The 6,668-nt window shown below is 35.4% G+C and overlaps 1 long non-coding RNA gene across 1 annotated transcript; it reads left to right on the forward strand.

Moving 5' to 3' along the window:
* The first annotated feature begins 2,701 nt into the window (after positions 1 to 2,701).
* Positions 2,702 to 3,700, forward strand: LOC113745812 (uncharacterized). The gene is made up of 4 exons (XR_003462421.1): positions 2,702 to 2,887; positions 3,086 to 3,234; positions 3,311 to 3,383; positions 3,598 to 3,700. It is a non-coding gene; the product is annotated as an uncharacterized LOC113745812 (long non-coding RNA).
* The last annotated feature ends 2,968 nt before the right edge of the window (positions 3,701 to 6,668 follow it).

Here is a 6,668-nt window from a genome sequence, read left to right on the forward strand (position 1 = left end):
TTGAGCTGTGTTGTAATGTAGAGGTTCCTAGTTCTGAATCATGTTACAAATGTTTACATCTCAAAAAGGATTAACAAAAACACGAAAACTGGTGTGAGTGAATGTTTATTATTGCAATGACCGAGCACATTCACCAAAGTTCCGCAAGCCAATCCAGGATAGATTTCGGGTATTGTAAAACATCAGATGCAAGACACATGAGGGGCATCTTGTAATTGGTTTGCAGTCTTTTTAACATCTTGTCGGGTAAATCATCAGAAATTTCTTCAACCTCATCCAGCGACATGCAGTTTTTGTAATCTGTGCAAAAATAAAACAGATTAGAAAAATCTGTCTGTTTTGCATACTGTGGTATATGCCATAGTTATACACTGCAGATATGTAGGTATTTGTTTTCATGTATATACTGTAAAGACATTTTACTCTACATAACAATTTTCCTACAAGTCTTACCATGATCTGTCTGAAGGACCCATGGTTTGGACCAGCCCAGACACTCTACCTGTGCCTCAAACTCCTTCAGCTCAGCAGCAGTGACAGTCTTTCTCCTACCTGAAGAGGTGACACATTTCAGATTAAGACACAGGCAGAGTAATTACTTGGCATTATAATATATATAGTCCACCTGTTTGGTCGAAATTGAAATATGTCAGCAGCCACTGGATGGATTGCTATTACATTTTCTACAGACATTCATGCCCCCCTCAGGAGGAATTGTCATAACGTTGGTGATCCCTTAGCTTTTCATAACTTTGGTAATCCCTTAGTTTTTCATAACCTTGGTAATCCCTTAGCTTTTTATGTCATACAATCATCAGGTCAAAAGTTCATTTTGTTCAAATATTTGATTTATGACCAAATTCTTACAAAACATCATTTCCATCAGCCTCAGTGGTAGATGTGTTTTGTGCTAATTAACAAATGGTAGCATGCTAAAGCACCTACCTGACATGATGGACATGGTAAACATTATACCTGCTTAACATCAGCATGAAAGCATTGTCATTGTGAGTATATTAGTATGCTGACGTGTTCCTAAATACAGTGTGGCTGTCCACCTTTAATCTTATTTTACTTCACAGTTTAGTTATTATTACATACAGCTGGATTATAGATTAAATTCTTCCCCACTAGGAGTCACCAAAGCTTCACAAGGATAATGAAGCCTTCTTGATTTTAAGGAGTGTAAGGAAACTTACTTAAAATATCAGGAAAACTACTTTTAATCTGCTCAAAATCATCACAATCATCCAAATTAATACCAGTACAAACTCCCTGCAGTTATTTTGTTCACTATTTGGGTTAATTGTACAGCTTATCAATTGTTCTGTACTGGCATTGTTGATGTATTGGATATAATATGAAATACTCATTAGATATAGTCAGGGATGGTCATTACTCAGTGATAAAAAAGGGGTCCTTTATGGAAAAAGGTTGGGACTCCAAATGGAAATCATGAATTATTAATTGTCTGAAGAAGCAGGGCAAAAAAGATTAGTCTATCTGATACTTGGTGAGTAGTCTTCCTGTTAGTGTCACGTTTCCATATATATATTGTAGAAATATTACTGCATATTTTTTTCATCATCCTTACTAAAGAGTATTGTTGTGTTCAAGATGGAATCTCCCAGTAGAACCATACAGTCTGGACACCCACTTTGCAGCACTAGATCTGCGTCACCATATGGGGCATCTGTTAGAAACATTAGAAAAGAAATAAAATCACATTAACACTATGTTATAAAAATCACAAAAACATGTAGTATTTGTAGTGTACAAAGATTTAAATTGATTCATGTATGCATTGTTTATAATCTCTTGTTTTTACATTTTTAGGATTAAATTCTTGACTGCAAGTACATGAGCTACAGAATCATTAGACTTTCAATCAGTTAGAAAGAGTTGAGTCTTACTATTAACGTCGACACCAAACATGGCGCTTTTCTCGTAGAAAAAATTGCCTGTGTCAGTTTTGCAATATTGATATCTGCAAAGAATTTATGAAAGATTAAGCAACACAAACACATGGTGATGACCATCATTACAAGTAAAAAAAGATAGCTTACAATTTAATATTATATTCTAAACTGTAGACTTTTGGTGCATCAGTTGCGTTAATGTGAATTTTGCCACTTAGCTCAAAAATAGAGCAGTCATGATGTTGTACCAAACAGCGTTTCCGCGCAACAGCCATCATGGTAACCAGTCCCATCACCTGAAATAGATATATAAAAAAAGAATTTTTATTTATTTTTTTTTTTTTATTTAACTTGACTTGACAGTACTCTGAAACGATTTTATACAGCAAAATTCAGGACAAAGAAACATGAAAAAAAGGAGTTTTTAACGTAAGTTTTGAAAAAAACTACAATAGCCAGTTATATAAAAAAAAACGTTAGTTATGTGGAAAAAACTTACTTCTACTCTTTGTCCACTGGCTTCAGCAGCTTTTCACACGGTCCAGGTGCAGGCTACCCTAAATGAGACTCAGCACAACAACGCAACACAAAGTCTTCATTGTTTCCTGGTTATGACCTTGTTATACTCAGTCTGTCCTTTATGTTGATACACTGACCATGTATGTTGTGCCACACGTATCCACCCCGTATGAAGCTGAAGACCCTATGTTAACATGTCACAGTAGGCCTTTGATGTTTACCTTGTCAAACAAAGTGTTAGTCTGTGTACACAGAATGTGGATACGTGTGGCACAAACATAATTGGTCAGTGATATCAATATAAGACAGACCTGAGATAGACAAAGAGTCATAACAGGAACAATGAAGACTTTGTGTGTTGCCGTTGTTGTGCTGAGTCTCATTTCAGTGTGTCAGCCGCACCGCTGACCTGTGAAAAGCTGCTGAAGCCAGTGGACAAAGAGCTAGAAGTAAGTCTCTTTCCACATAACTAAGTTATTTTTTTATATACTGTATATGTATTTTTTTTCAAACTTAACGTAAATAATCCTTTTTTCTATGTTTCTTTGTCCTGAATTGTGCTGTATAAATGTTCAGATTACTGTCAAAGTCAAGTTAAATAAAAAAAAAAAAATAAATAAAAATTCTTTTTTTATATTATATTTCAGGTGACTGGGACTTGGTACATGATAGCTGTTGCGACGGAAAGCTGTTTGGCTACAACAATCATGAATGCTCTTTTTGAGCTAAGTGGCAAAATTCACATTAACGCAACTGATGCACCAAAAGTCTACAGTTTAGAATATAATATTAAATTGTAAGCTATCTTTTTTTACTTGTAATGATGGTCATCACCATGTGTTTGTGTTGCTTAACTTTCAAATTCTTTGCAGATATCAATATGCAAAACTGACACAGGCAATTTTTTCTACGAGAAAAGCGCCATGTTTGGTGTCGACGTTAATAGTAAACTCAACTCTTTCTAACTGATTGAAAGTCTAATGATCTGTATCATGTACTTGCAGTCAAGAATTTAATCCTAAAAATGTAAAAACAAGAGATTATAAACAATGCATACATGAATCAATTAAATCTTTGTACACTACAAATACTACATGTTTTGTGATTTTTTTAACATAGTGTTAATGTGATTTTATTTCTTTTCTAATGTTTCTAACAGATGCCCATATGGTGACGCAGATCTAGTGCTGCAAAGTGGGTGTCCAGACTGTATGGTTCTACTGGGAGATTCCGTCTTAAACACACAATACTCTTTAGTAAGGATGAAAAAAATATGCAGTAATATTTTCTACAATATATATTGGAAACGTGACACTAACAGGAAGATACTCACCAAGTATCAGATAGACTAATCTTTTTTGCCCTGCTTCTTCAGACAATTAATAATTCATGATTCCATTTGGAGTCCCAACCTTTTCCATAAAGGACCCCTTTTTATCACTGAGTAATGACCATCCCTGACTATATCTAATGAGTATTCATATATATCCAATACATCAACAATGCCAGTACAGAACAATTGAAAGCTGTACAATTACCCAAATAGTGAACAAAATACTGCAGGGAGTTTGACTGGATTAATTTGGATGATTGTGATGATTTTGAGCAGATTAAAAGTAGTTTTCCTGATATTTTTAAGTAAGTTTCCTTACACTCTAAAATCAAGAAGGCTTTCATTACCTTGTGAAGCTTTGGTGACTCCTAGTGGGGAGAATTTAATCTTAATCCAGCTGTATGTAATAATAACTAAACTGTGAGTAAAATAAGATTAAAGGTGGACAGCCACACTGTATTTAGGAACACGTCAGCATACTAATATACTCACAATGACAATGCTTTCATGCTGAGTTTAGCAGGTATAATGTTTACCATGTCCATCATGTCAGGTAGGTGCTTTAGCATGCCCATTTGTTAATTAGCACAAAACACATCTACCACTGAGGCTGATGGAAATGATGTTTGTAAGATTTGGTCATAAACAAATATTTGAACAAAATGAACTTTTGACCTGATGATTGTATGACATAAAAGCTAAGGGATCCAAGGTTATGAAAACTAAGGGATTACCAAAGTTATGAAAAGCTAAGGGATCCCAAGTTATGACAATTCCTCCTGAGGGGGGCATGAATGCTGTAGAAAATGTAATAGCAATCCATCCAGTGGCTGCTGACATATTCAATTTCGACCAAACAGGTGGACTATATATATATAATGCCAAGTAATTACTCTGCCTGTGTCTTAATCTGAAATGTGTCACCCTTCAGGGTAGGAGAAAGACTGTCACTGCTGCTGGAGCTGAAGGAGTTTGAGGCGACAGGTAGAGTGTCTGGGCTGGTCCAAACCATGGGTCCTCAGAAAGATCATGGTAAGACTGTGAGGAAATTGTTATTAGAGTAAAATGTCTTTACGTATATACATGAAAACAAATACCTACATATCTGCAGTGTATAACTATGGCATAACCACAGTATGCAAAACAGACAGATTTTTCTAATCTGTTTTATTTGCACAGATTACAAAAACTGCATGTCGCTGGATGAGGTTGAAGAAATTTCTGATGATTTACCCGACAAGATGTTAAAAAGACTGCAAACCAATTACAAGATGCCCCTCATGTGTCTTGCATCTGATGTTTTACAATACCGAAATCTATCTGGATTGGCTTGCGGAACTTTGGTGAATGTGCTAGGTCATTGCAATAATAAACATTCACCACACCAGTTTTTCGTGTTTTGTTAATCCTTTTTGAGATGTAAACATTTGTAACATGATTCAGAACTAGGAACCTCTACATTACAACACAGCTAATTAACTTGAGCACTTCATCAGTCCATTATTCAATGTATAACAAATGCAGGTCGCTTTACCTGAAACACTGTCCAGTTTTGCTAACACCTTCAGCAAATGTGGGAAAGTGCTTGAAATAACAAATGACATTAAAATTATAATGGATGTTATTTAGTTAAAGAAAAAAAACGTTCCCTTTCACACATTCATTACTTACTGGGACCCTGGAGTATAAAGAGCCATTTATTGATGATATTAGTAACATCTGAGCTTTTTCTGTTATGTCAAGTCAAATGTCTGCTATGTAAAGGGCCTATTTTGATGTGAATGGCCTTTTCCACAGCCGCAGATTTGTTTAGCAATCAATTAGAGCAAATAATGAAGTGTAATGAAATGGGAACCAGTCTGATGTGTCTGAAAAGCTGAACACCATCACCTTTGATCCCACCAACACTGCACACTGTATTAACCTGTTAGGGGCCTCTGGGCCCCCAAAAAATAGTCACTGCCATTCCTGCTACTTACTCATGTGCTATTCTTTTCCCAATATATCATGTTTCAAACATTCCATGAAGAAAGACTACAAATATAACATTACACAGTCCACACCCACAATTTGCACAGATACAAGGTAGAATAGAATAAAAATATCATACTTCCCAATTATTTGCAATTTCCTTTCAGGTAAAGCCTCCGTTTCCATCTTCAAGGATATTTTGTATGGTCCCCAGAACTTGACAAAATCTTTGCTCTTGCCCTTAGCGATGTTAATTTTGTCTTTCCAGACCAGTGCAATCCAAAAAGCTCTATCCACATCCTCAATGAGTGGTGCAGCCATACTCTTCCAAGACAGTGCAATGCCCCTTCTGGCTTATAGAAGTCCAAAGTCCATATGTTTAGTCTGCTTCAAGTCCTTACAGTTTAATCCTTTAGATTTGACTTTCTGACAAACATTTTTATGTTTCTGAGTACCTTTCTCATCAAATATTAAAATTTCGCATTAGGGATAGTAGCAGATATATGATGAAGCCTGACAGGAATTATAGACTTTTCTATAACCACTATATTGAAGTAATTTAATTTGTATCAATTATCTGCATCTGTGCTACCTCGTGCAATTTTTTAGATATTTTCCAGAGCTGGACAATATCTATACTATCCTATACTGCAATAAATATACTTCAAATAACCTAACAGTAAACATTGTTAAGGGTACATGCAAATAAATACAATGGCAATAATACAATAAGGCTTAAGCATTTCTAGCCCTTTGTAATATGAAAAAAACAACAACAACCATCAGTTGAAATTGTAGTTTAATACTGCATATTCCACAATAAAATGTGCAACACAACATGAGAACAATGCTTTCTAGCCTCTGATTAGTTTGCGTGGCAACACTGCCCTGACAGCTGAATCCAGAATTTATTTTATCTTCTTATT

This window comes from Larimichthys crocea, chromosome VI (assembly GCF_000972845.2).
Source record: "Larimichthys crocea isolate SSNF chromosome VI, L_crocea_2.0, whole genome shotgun sequence".
In the NCBI taxonomy this organism is placed as follows: Eukaryota; Metazoa; Chordata; class Actinopteri; family Sciaenidae; genus Larimichthys; species Larimichthys crocea.